Source organism: Pogoniulus pusillus, chromosome 39 (genome assembly GCF_015220805.1).
Source record: "Pogoniulus pusillus isolate bPogPus1 chromosome 39, bPogPus1.pri, whole genome shotgun sequence".
NCBI lineage: Eukaryota > Metazoa > Chordata > Aves > Piciformes > Lybiidae > Pogoniulus > Pogoniulus pusillus.
The window spans coordinates 7,744,209-7,756,771 of record NC_087302.1 but is presented as its reverse complement, the minus strand read 5'-3'; the positions used below and the strand labels follow the sequence as shown (position 1 = coordinate 7,756,771).

Below are 12,563 nucleotides of genomic sequence, written 5' to 3'. Positions count from 1 at the left end.
TCTCCTCTCCTCTCCTCTCCTCTCCTCTCCTCTCCTCTCCTCTCCTCTCCTCTCCTCTCCTCTCCTCTCCTCTCCTCTCCTCTCCTCTCCTCTCCTCTCCTCTCCTCTCCTCTCCTCTCCTCTCCTCTCCTCTCCTCTCCTCTCCTCTCCTCTCCTCTCCTCTCCTCTCCTCTCCTCTCCTCCATGGTCCCACCAGGATGGAGGTTGGCTCCCTCCACCAGCCCCACTGCAGCTCATCACCACAGTTATTTTTAACCCAGCACAGCCTCCAGAAGGCAGGAGAAAAACAGATGAAAAGATCAAACTTATTTAAATGTTAAATTAGAAACAAGCTGCAGGAAATACACAATCCTGGGGGAAAACACCAATAAATGTTGGTGTGAGAGATGACTCCAGGCTGTAACTGGCTGACTGAGGGGCTGGAGCAGGTCCAGAGTAGGGCAGCAAAGCTGGTTAAGGGATCTGGAGAAGAGGGCTGGGGAGGAGCAACTGAGGGAGCTTGGGGGGGGGGTCCAGCCTGCAGAAAAGGAGGCTGAGGGGAGACCTTCTGGCTCTCTACAGCTCCCTGCAAGGAGGCTGGAGCCAGGTTGGGGGTTGGGCTCTTCTCCCAGGGACAAGAGGAAACAGCCTCCAGTCACCCCAGGGGAGGTTTGGGTTGGCCATGAGGAACAATTTCTTCCCCTTGAGGGTTGTCAAGGCCTGGCCCAGGCTGCCCAGGACAGTGGTGGAGTCCCCAGCCCTAGAGGGGTTTCAAAGCTGTGGAGATGCAGTGCAGAGGGGCATGGGTTGGTGCTGTCCTGGCACTGCTGGGCTGGGGCTTGCACCCCATAATCTGAAAGGTCTCTTCCAACCCAAACGATTCTATCATTAAGAGCATGGACAAGGTTGGAACAACCTGAGCCCTCCTTCCTCAGTGGTGAGAGGGGTGGCAAAACCCTCTGCCACCAGAGGTCAAGGGCATGCCCTGGCTCAGTGAGCTTCAGCAAGGTCCTGAGACCCAAAGGCAGACCTGGCTGTGGGACCCAGCCCAGCCTTGCCCTTAGGCAAACTGCCTGCTCTGCCCCCCGGGGCTGGCACAGCCAGTGCTGGCTCTGCCACACCAGCAGGAGGGCAGCATTCATCCATCCAGGGTCACACACAGACACACTCCTCTCCAGGTCCTGCCCAGACACACAGAACCACACAGCCATAGAATGCATCGGGTTGGAAAGGACATTCAGAGGTCATCCAGCCCTGCCCCTCTGCAGTCAGCAGGGACCTGCCAGCAGAGCAGGCTCCTCAGAGCCCCCCCAAGCCTGGCCCTGAATGCACTCAGGAACGAGGCCTCCACCACCTCCCTGGGCAATGTGTTCCAGGGTTCCACCACCCTCAGAGCAAAGAACTTCCTCCCAGTTTCAGAGCTAAATCTCCCCTCCTCGAGCTTCAAACCATTGTCCCTCATCCTGGCACTGCCAGCCCTTGTCAGAAGTCCCTCCCCAGCCCTCCTGGAGCCCCTTCAGGTACTGGAAGGCTGCACTGAGGTCTATCTGGAGCCTTTTCCTCTCCAGCCTGTCCCCACAGGGGAGGTTCTGCAGCCCTCTGACCATTTTTGAGGCCTCCCCTGGGCAGCCTTTTCCAATCCCTGAACCATTAAGACTGGAGAAGACCTCTAAGACCACTGAGTCCAACTACCAACCCAGCCCCACCACTGCCACCAAACCATGTCCCACAGCCAACTTCCATGCAGCAAACCCAAGGCAAAGCTTAAAATCACTTCTGCAAGCAGAACAAAAGCCAAATCCACTCATTCCTTGAACACCTCCAGGCATGGGCACTGCACCACCTCCCTGGGCAGCCCATTCCAGTGCCAATCACTCTCTCTGACAACAACTTCCTAACATCCAGCCTAGACCTGCCCTGGCACAACTTCAGGCTGTGTCCCCTTCTTCTGTTGCTGGCTGCCTGGCAGCAGAGCCCAACCCCACCTGGCTACAGCCTCCCTGCAGGCAGCTGCAGGCAGCAATGAGCTCTGCCCTGAGCCTCCTCTGCTGCAGGCTGCACCCCCCCAGCTCCCTCAGCCTCTCCTCACAGGGCTGTGCTCCAGGCCCCTCCCCAGCCTTGCTGCCCTGCTCTGGACACCTTCCAGCACCTCAACATCTCTCTGCAATGGAGGAGCCCAGAGCTGGACACAGCACTGCAGGGGTGGCCTGAGCAGTGCTGAGCACAGGGGCAGAAGAACCTCCCTTGTCCTGCTGCCCACACTGCTCCTGAGCCAGCCCAGGATGCCCTTGGCTCTGCTGCCCACCTGGGCACTGCTGCCTCAGCTTCAGCTCCTCTCTCCCAGCACCCCCAGGGCCCTCTCTGCCTGGCTGCTCTCCAGCCATAAACCAGGAAATTCAGGAGGTGGAGCAGGAGGATCCTTGGGGATGCTGCTAGGAAAACCAAGAGGAGGAGGAGGGTTAATCCCCCCCATCGGCTGCAGACATTAACCCTTGAGCTCTGGGTAGCTTTGACCCAGCCTTGTGCTGGCTCAGAGGATTTCAGCAGCCCCAGACACGGAGTGGCCTCCTGGCCCTGGCTCCCCCTGTGCTGCTTCCCTGTAATCCTATCAAAGCCAATTAAGCTGTGCCAGGCCAGCAGCGTCGCTGCAGGCAGAGAGCCCCGGGGGCAGATCACCTCCTCCCTCCCTGCCAAGTCTGCTCAGCTCCATCCTTCTGCTGAGGTCCCCAGCCAAGGTTTGGTTCAGCACTGTGGACACAGCCACAGCATCGCATCCTGCTTGGCAACAGCCACAGCCAGAGTGCTCCCCTGGGGGGGTTGGCTCCAGGCACTGCCCCAGACCCAAAATCAGGCAGGCAGAGGTGGCCTGGATCATGTCCCAAAGCCAGGAGATCTGAGCACAAGGGGCAGGGGATTCAAGCCCACAGGAAGGGACATCTCTGTGGTGCACAACCTGGGCAGCACTTTGCTGCCAGGCAGGAGCAAGCTGGGCAAGGTGCAGCTTGGAAGCTGCTCAGGGCTGTGGCTTTCCTGTCTCACACCAGACGACCCTGTCCTCCCTCTGTGTTCTTCATCCGTCTCTTCTGCTGCATCTGCTCTCAGCAAATTCAATTTCACTCCTAACTCCCATCTGAGAAATCCCCTGTGCCATGCTCTGCAGGCTGACCTGCAGCAGCAGCTGCTGCTCCTGCCAAGGAGCAGAGCAAGCATCACTTTGCCTTCTTCAGTGGCCCCCTCTGGGCAGACTTCCAAGCAGAGGGGACACAAACTTCCCTCCTCCCACAACCAGACCCAGACCATGAGGGGAACCCCCTCCAGCATCTCTCCCCAGGGGAACACAGGCTGCACAAAACAGCTCAGCACCTTCACCCTGACCCTCAGCTCTTCCCAGGCATGAGGCTGCCTTAAGCATCCTGCCCTGGATCAGCAAGAGTGTGGCCAGCAGGAGCAGGGCAGGGATTGTCCTCCTGCACTCAGCACTGCAGAGGCCACACCTTGAGTGCTGGGCTCAGTTTTGAGGTCCTCATTGCAAGAAGGACATTGAGAGGCTGGAGCAGGTCCAGAGAAGGGCAACAAAGGTGGGGAAGGGTCTGGAGAACAGAGCTGGGGAGCAGCAGCTGGGGGAGCTGGGGGGGTTCAGCCTGGAGGAGGCTGAGAGGAGACCTCATTGCTCTCTGCCTCCTTTCAGGGAGTTGTTGGAGCCAGCTGGGGGCTGGGCTCTGCTCCCAGGTAAGAAGTGATGGGATGAGAGAAATGGCCTCAGGTTGCACCAGAGGTTTAAATTGGATATGAGACGAAACTCCTTCCCTGAGAGGGTTCTCAAAGTCTGGCCCAGAGTGGTGGTGGAGTCCCCAGCCCTGAAGGGGTTTCAGAGCCCTGGAGCTGTGGTGCTGGGGGCCAGGGTTTAGCACCAGGACTGGCACAGTCAGCTGATGGTTGGACCCAAGGGTTGTGAAGGTCATTTCCAACCAAACCGATTCTGTGAGTCTGTGGCTCCACCTGGTCGCCATCACCTCTCGAGCAGCATTTTCGGGGGGGTCTTTCTCCCGCCAGTCCCTTTTTTGCCCTCCCGTAGCCCCAGGAGGCTGGGTCCGGGTCCGGGTCCAGCCCGGCTGCTGCGGCGAGCAGCATCTCCCCTGCGCTCCTCCCTGGCGGCTGAACGGGAAGCAGCTTCCATTGAGAAATCCAGGGCAGAGCAGCCGCTCCTGAGCGGGGGGATCAGAGCCCCCCCAGCGCCAGGGCTGGAAGGGTAATCCCTTACCGCAGCGGCTGCGCTGCCTGCCCCCCGCCCGCCTCGGGGACCGCGCAAGGCGCCAGCTGCTGCCCGCGGGCAGCGCAGACCCCACCGGCCGCAGAGCTTCCCCCTGGCATCTGGGCACCCGGAGCTCACCGGGTGGGCAAAGCAGGCAGGGGGGGCAGCACCTGGGGCACTGAGCAGCGCCTGGCAGCTCCGCAGGGAAGGTCAGCAGCAGAAGGGGAGCTCAGGAGCTGAGTCCCCGAGGTTAACGTGGGGCGAGTCCCCTTCTGTAGGGCTGAAACGTGGCTGGTAGAGCTCGGACCCTCTGGGGAGGGGGGGGGGATGCACATGGTGGAGGGAGAACACTGCCCCCCCAGCTCCTATCGGTATGCGCTAGGGAAAACACAGTATCGAGGTGACAATAGGCAGCTTCGGGGGGAAACACACAGATTCTGGGGGAAAAAGCACATTTTTCTAGGGAAAAAAGAGATTATCTAGGGGAAATATGCATCATCTAGGGAAAAATACAGCATCTAGGGAAATATACACATTATCTGAGCTCAAATATGCATTTTCTAGGTAAAAAACACACTAGCTAGGGAAAATACACATTTTCTAGGTAAAACCACACATTATCTAGGTTAAAATAGACATCTTCTAGGGGAAAAGACACATTATCTGGGGGAAAAGACACACCATCTAGGTAAATATACACATTATCTAGGTTAAAATACACATTTTCTAGGTAAAATATACATTTTCTAGGTAAAAATACACATTATCTGGGTTAAAATATACATTTTCTAGGTAAAATATACATTTTCTAGGTAAAAATACACATTATCTGGGTTAAAATATACATTATCTAGGTTAAAATACACATTTTCTAGGTAAAATATACATTTTCTAGGTAAAAATACACATTATCTGGGTTAAAATATACATTATCTAGGTTAAAATACACATTTTCTAGGTAAAATATACCTCTTCTAGGTAAAAAATACATTTTCCAGGTAAAACCACACATTATCTAGGTTAAAATATGCATTATGTAGGTAAAAAAATGCATTATCTGGGTAAAAAAGATGTTATCTGGGTAAAAAATACATTGTCTGAGTAAAAAATGCATTATCTGGGTAAAAAATGCATTGTCTGGGTAAAAATACAGCTTTTCTTGGTAAAACCACACATTATCTAGGTAATGTATATGTATATTCTAGGTAAAATACAGATTAGCTAGGGAAAAATGCACATCTTTGTAAAATATATGCATATTCTAGGTAAAAGATACATTATCTAAGGAAAAGCTACATTTTCTAGGTAAAAAAGCACGTTATCTAGGTAAAAAATACACATTATCTAGGTAAAAAAGCACATTAGGTAAAAAAGCACATTATCTAGGTAAAAAAACACATTATCTAGGTTAAAATGTACATTTTCCAGGTAAAACCACACATTGTCTAGGTTAAAGCATACATTATCTAGGTAAGAAATATATTATCTAGGTAAAAGATGTATTTTCTAGGTAAAATAGATATTATCTAGGTAATATATAGATATATTCTAGGTAAAATACACATTAACTAGGGAAAAATAGACATTGTCCAGGTAAAAAATACATTATCTAGGTAAAATATGCATTGTCTAGGTAAAAATATATATTTTATAGGTTAAAATATACATTTTCTAGGCAAAACTACACATTATCTAGGTAATATATATCTATTCTAGGTAAAATACACATTAGCTAGGGAAAAATACACATTGTCTAGGTAAAAAATGCATTATCTAAGTAAAATATACATTACCTAGGTAAATATACACATTTCCCAGGTGAAAAAATACATTGTCTAGGTAAAAATATGCATTATCTAGGTAAAAATACATATTATATAGGTTAAAATATAGATTTTCTAGGCAAACCCACACATTATCTAGGTAATATATATCTATTCTAGGTAAAATGCACATTAGCTAGGGAAAAATACACATCTAGGTAAAATACATGTATCTATTCTGAGTGAAATATGCATTTTCTAGGTAAAATGTGCATTGTGGAGGTAAAATACACAATATCTAGGTAAAATACACAGTATCCAGGTAAAATATGCATTGTGGAGGTAAAATACACAGTATCTAGGTAAAAATGTACCTTATCTGGGTAAAACCTGTGTCAGCCAGGTAAATTATGTATCACAGAGCTAAAATATGCATCCCATAGCTAACTCCTGGCTTGCAGAGCTGAGCTGCACAGCTGGAGCACAGTGGTGCAGCTAAGCCAGCTGAGCAGATGCTCTGACTCTGCTCTGCCCAGCTTGCTTCAGCCACATCCAGCTGCTTGCCCTCCCTGCGCCTTTCAACTGGTCCTTCCCATCCAGAAGACTTCTGATTTGATTGGGATGATTTGCTCAGGGATTGAGGAAAACAAAGAGACCTCCAGCTCCAGGCTGCCCAGTCCTGCCCTCCTGCCCTTCTTCCTCCCGGGGGCAGCCTGCAGTCCCTGAGGCTCTCAGCCTTCCAGCAGAGCCAGGATGCAGCAAAATGAGGTCACTGACCCCATTCCCAGAAATCAGGGATCCCAGCTTGTGTCCCAACCAAGCCCCAGGAGCATCTGATGAGAGCTACCCCTCAGTGGAGTGATGATTCTCCACCAGCACCACTCAGGAAGGCAGCAGGAGGAGTGGGAACTGAATCATGGAATCATAGGATCAGTCAGGTTGGAAAAGCTCTTCCAGACCATCAGGTCCAACCTCTGCTCCTACTCTACCATCTCCACCACTGAGCCCATCCCCAGGCACCTCATCTCCAAGGAGATGGTGACTCCACTGCCTCCCTGGGCAGCCTCTTCCCGTGCCTGACAACCCTCTCCCTGAAAAGATCTTTCCTGAGGTCCAACCTAAACCTCTCCTGGTGCAGCCTGAGGCCATTCCCTCTTGTTCTGCCTCTGGTAACTCAGGAGGAGAGACCCACACCCACCTCACACCAACCTCCCCTGAAACCTTCGTTTCCCAGGATGAATTTGGTGCTCTCTCTCTGTCCCTATTCCTGTCCCTGGCTTAGTCACTTTCCCAGGATAACTCAGTCTGGAGTGACTGCCTCAGCCCCTCTGTGCCTCAGTTTCCCATCTGCACTTTAAGGGACTCTTTCTCGCCTCCCACCTCCAGGCTATTTAAATCCTCCAGCAGAAGCCTTTTGCTGCACTCACAGTGGCAGAAAATGAGGAAGTTTTTGGGATGTGGAAGAAGGAGGAAAATTCAGCCCTGTCTGAACACAGCAGCCTGCTCAGCCCTCAGCTCAGGTACAGAGCATCGTGGGCAGCTCCCCAGGGGTCACTGACACCTCCCTCCTGTGGGGTACTCAGCATCTAGCATCAGAGCAGGACCCTCTCCCGCTGCTGCAGCCCAGCCACTGAGGGCAGCATGGCTCTAGATGGCAGCTCTTGGTGGGAATGGGTGAGGGGAGTGAAGGCTGAGCCAAAGCAGTGAGCACAGAGCGCAGCTGCTGCTCGTGTTAAGTCCACGGTGCTGTGGAGAGAGCAGGAGTGTGTCTGGGCCAGGAAAGGGGACTGGAGCAGCTCTCTGGTGAGGAGAGTCTGAGAGATCTGGGGTGGTGCAAGCTGGAGAAGAGCTCTGTCCACTTCTGGGCAAACCAGGTCAAGAGAGACAGGGAAGGGCTGGAGAGAGTCCAAGTGGGGGCCACGAAGCTGCTGAGGGCCTGGAGCAGCTCTGGCAGGAGCAGAGGCTGAGCCCTGGGGCTGAGCCTGCAGGAGAGCAGCCCCAGAGGGGAGCTGAGCAGTGCTCAGCAAGAGCTAAAGCAGCTGTGGGGGCAAGAGGCTGGGGCCAGACTCTGCTCAGTGGTGCCCAGGGCCAGGCCAAGGGGCAGTGGGCACAGACTGGAGCCCAGGAGGAGAAAGTTGTTTGTTGTGAGGGTGCTGGAGCCTGGAGCAGGCTGCCCAGAGAGGCTGTGGAGCCTCCTTGTGTGCAGAGCTTCCAACCCCCGTGGCTGCTGTGGGTGCCCTGCTGGGGCAGGGGGGGTTGGACTGGGTGGTCTCCACCATGCTGGGGATGCTGTGTGCCTCAGCCAAGCTCCTCTGCATCCCTCCCTTATTTCCCCTGGTGACTCTGCTGGCTTTAGTGGAGCCACTTGAGCTAAATCCCCACCTGGCCCTTACAACTCGAGACTCACTCAGGCCTATTTCACTGTGCTAAAGATGTGATTTGCTGGGTGGGGTTAGGGTGGGCAAACGATGTCAGTGCAGATTGCACTGGAACAGGCATCAAGTTCCCAGGCCTCCACAGGGACAGCAAAGTGATACCCGAGGACCTCTTCCGCAGCTCCTGTTGCACTCCACTCTTTGGCCATGAGGAGCTAAGATTACATCTGACAGAGCAATTTAACCACACAGCCAGAGAGACAAGAGGGCAACCTTCACCCATGGTCATCACCAAGGTGAAAAGGGGGAGAGGAGCTGCACCCCAGCGGCAGGGAGCAGGAAAGCCTCACACTAGAGCAGGCTAGTCCAGAGGAGGTTGCTGAGCTGCTCAGGGCCTGAGGCAGCTCTGGCAGGAGCAGAGGCTGAGCCCTGGGGCTGAGCCTGCAGCAGAGCAGCCCCAGAGGGGAGCTGAGCAGTGCTCAGCAAGAGCTAAAGCAGCTGTGGGGGCAAGAGGCTGGGGCCAGGCTCTGCTCAGTGGTGCCCAGGGCCAGGCCAAGGGGCAGTGGGCACAGACTGGAGCCCAGGAGGAGAAAGTTGTGTGGTGTGAGGGTGCTGGAGCCTGGAGCAGGCTGCCCAGAGAGGCTGTGGAGCCTCCTTGTGTGCAGAGCTTCCAACCCCCCTGGGCACTGTGCCCCTGGGCAAGCTGCAGGGGGCTGGAATTGATGCTCTCCAGAGGCCTCTTCCAAGCCCCCCCAGGCTCTGGAAGCTCCTGCAGGGACAACACATTTGTGGTTCCCAAGCACAGGCAATGGTTTTGTTTGTGCTTAGCTGTAACATCTGGATCCTGGCAGAGCTGCATTTAGCTGCAACATCTGGATGCTGGGAGAGCTGCAAAGCCTGCAGGTAGAGCAGGAGCTCCTTAACACTTCTCAGCCAACAGGCAAAGGCTTCATGCTGGGAAACCCAAACCCAGCAAAACGCTGGAGCAGAGCAATCTGTGCAGCATCATGGAGGAGCCTGCAGAAGGGCTCAGGGAGCTGAGCTCTGCAGCTCAGCCCTGGGGTCTGTTTCTGAGCAGCTTTCCTGCTGCTCAGCTGCAGCACTGCTCTGGGCTCCCCCTTCCAGCTCAGCTGGCTTCTGAGAAACCCTGAGGAGCTGCTCAGAAATCCCCTTGTACCACAGGGGGGGAGGGGAGGAGGGTTGCAAGGAGGAAGGCACCAAAAATGGGTCCAAAGGGAGCAGCTGAGTCACTGCTCTGCCTCCTTCAGACCTCCCGTTGGGGCCAAAGGCTGCAGTGCTGGCTGAGGGGGGCCAGGTTTGCTTTGCAACAGCTGGCAGGGACAGACAGGTTGTGCTGGCAGCTCCTGCAAGAGCCATTCAGGTCAATTTTCTTGTGCACCCTCCAAGGCCAAAGCCAAAGCCACCACCTGCCTCTTGTCCACTGCTCTCAGCCCCCCAGACAACCCCAACCCTCTGCTGAGGCCACACTGCAGTGTTGTGCTCAGTTTTGGGCACTTCAGGACCCACTCTCTTCAGTACAAGAGAGCTGTGGAGGTGCTGGAGCAGGTCTAGAGGAGGGCAACGAAGCTGGGAAAGGGCCTGGAGAATAAATCTGCTGAGGAGAGACTGAGGGAGCTGGGGATGGGTAGTGTGAGGAAGAGGAGGCTGAGGGCAGAGCTCACTGCTGTCTGCAGCTGCCTGGAGGGACACTGCAGAGGCTGCTGCTGGGCTCTGCTCACAGGAGCTGCAGGCAGCACAAGGGGGAATGGCCTCAGGCTGCGGCTGGGGAGGTTCAGATTGGACACCAGGAGAGAGTGGTCAGGGACTGGGGTGAGCTGCCCAGGGGGGTGCTGGAGCCCCCCAGCCTGGCTGTGCTCCAGGGTGGTTGGGATGTGGTGCTTGGGGCTGTGGGTCGAGGTGAACGCTGCAGAGCAGGGCTCTGGGCTGGGCTTGGTGCTGCCCAGGGGCTGTGCCAGCCTGGGGGATTCTGTGACCTGGGGAGGCTCTCTCTGCAGCTGGGGATGCCTCCTGGAGCCTGGGTTGGTTGGTTTGGGGTTGGTTTGGTTCTGTTTCTCCCTTTGATATGTCAGGAGAAGCGAGGCCCTGGCTCTGCCCGGGGCCACCAGGGAGGCTGATGCACTCTGTCACCTGTGACAGTCACCCAGCAACAGCTCTGCTGCGGGCAGAGGCAGCAGAGGATGCTGACTCACTGCCTGCTCGGCTTCGGCAGCTCAGCCTTCCCTGCAAGCACTGCTGCAAGAGTCCTCCTGCTCTTCCTCCTCCCTAACCCTCCCCTTAAGCAAGAATTAAGAAACCTCAATTAGGAGAGGACAGATGAGACCAGAAACCAGTCCGGGTGACTGCCAAGGGGAAGCTGAGCTGGGGGAGGGAGGATGTGGGGTCCAGGGGCGGCTGCCACCATCCATTCCCTGGAGTCATTGCAGGCAGCAGTGGCTCCTGACACAGGAGGTTCAGCTGCAAATATAAATCACTGAATTATTAACAGCCTGGAGGTAGTGAGGGAGGGAGGGGAAGATGAGAAGACCTTTAAAAGGAGAATTCTCCCCCAGATGCCTGCAAGTCTCTCCCCTCCACCTTCCTCCTCTGCTGCTGCTCTGCTTTTTAAACACCAATCCTGTGCTTCCCCTCCTGCTTTGTTCCCCTCCTTCTCTTGGGGAAGCACAAAATGAGGTCCAAAAGAGCTAAGAGAGAGGAAATCCCTTGGGGGTTTTGCCTGTTCCCACAGCTTTTCCCTCCTGGCCAGAGCCATGGGAAGGCAGTGCCGAGCGCGGAGGTGCCGCCGGGAGCAGGATCTGCCTTTTGGAGCCTCCTTCTCTGTTTGCAGATACCTGAACTGCAAATTCGGGTCAGGGAGCAGCCAGGAGGCTCAGCCACTGCCCACACCTGTGTCTGCCTTAGTCCACCAAGCAGCCAAGTCTGGCACTGCTTCATAGAATCCCAGAAGGGTTTGGCTGGGAAGGGACCTTGACGACCATCCAGTTCCAAGCCCCTTCACTGGGCAGGGACATCTCCACCAGCTCAGGTTGCTCCAGGCCAAGCAGCCAGGGGAAGGTGCCTCAGGTCTCCTTAGCTGCAAAAGAGGCTGCAGGCATCAACCTTGCCCTAGAATCAGAGAATCAGCCAGGTTGGAGGAGACCTCCAAGCTCCTCCAGCCCAACCTAGCCCCCAGCCCTGGCCAATCCACCAGCCCACGGCACTAAATGCCCTTGTGGAGCGCCCTGGCACGCAGGGAAGCCGTGGCTATGGGTGGGGATCACCGTGACTTACCCCACCCTAGAGGCAGCCCAGAGCCCACCGCAGCTGTGCCTGGGTTCCCAGCCTCGGGCAGAGGCAGCTCAAAGCTTTTCTCTCTCTGCTCTGCAGCCGCTGGTGGCTCCGGAGGCTCTCAGCCTCTCGGGGATGTGCTCTGGCTAACAGCCCCTTCAGCTGCTCCCTTCTGCTTTCTGCTCTCTGTCTTTAGGAGCTGCCACAGCGACTTTGTGAATGGATGGCAGGCAGCTGGAGCAGCCCTCCCCACCGCCCTCCCCCGCAGCTGCTCCGCTTCTCCCTAACCCAAACCCTGCAGGGTGAGCTCCCAGCCCTGCGCCCCGGCGGGAGGGAGCTGCAAACAGCGATGCTGATCAGGAGACAGCAGTGCCAGGGTGGGTGCCTGGAGCCACCGAGAGCCTCTGCTGGGCGTTCTGTGTGTCTGTGTGCATTGGCAGGTTCAGAGAGGTTCTCCTCCCACAGAGTCACGGAGCTAACCAGGCTGGAAAGGACCTCACAGATCACCGAGTCCAACCTATCACCCAGCACCTGCTGATTAGCTAAGCCCTGGCACTAAGTGCCCCGTGGGTGATGCCCAGTGCCAGGCAAGAGGCCGTGGTGGAAGCTGAGGCAGAGGAAGCTTCACAGAAACACGAGGAGGAGTTTTTCCCCCTGTGAGGGTGCCAGAGCCCTGGAGCAGGCTGCCCAGGGGGGCTGTGGAGTCTCCCTCTGCAGATACTCCAAACCCACCTGGATGTGTTCCTGTGTGATCTGGTACAGGAGATCCTGCTCTGGCTGGGGGGTTGGGCTGGATGAGCTTTGGAGGTCCCTTCCAGCCCCTGCCACTCTGTGATCCTCATGCTGGGGGCCCCAGAACTGGAGGCAGTGCTGCAGGTGGGCTCTGAGCAGAGCAGAGGGGCAGAATCC

The 12,563-nt window shown here is 55.2% G+C and overlaps 1 long non-coding RNA gene across 1 annotated transcript; it reads right to left on the bottom strand.

The window, feature by feature from the left end:
* Positions 1-11,077: 11,077 nt before the first annotated feature.
* LOC135191572 (uncharacterized) lies at positions 11,078-11,773 on the bottom strand. The gene is made up of 2 exons (XR_010308850.1): positions 11,658-11,773; positions 11,078-11,460 (listed from the first exon to the last, which is right to left on the bottom strand). It is a non-coding gene; the product is annotated as an uncharacterized LOC135191572 (long non-coding RNA).
* Between the last annotated feature and the right edge of the window lie 790 nt (positions 11,774-12,563).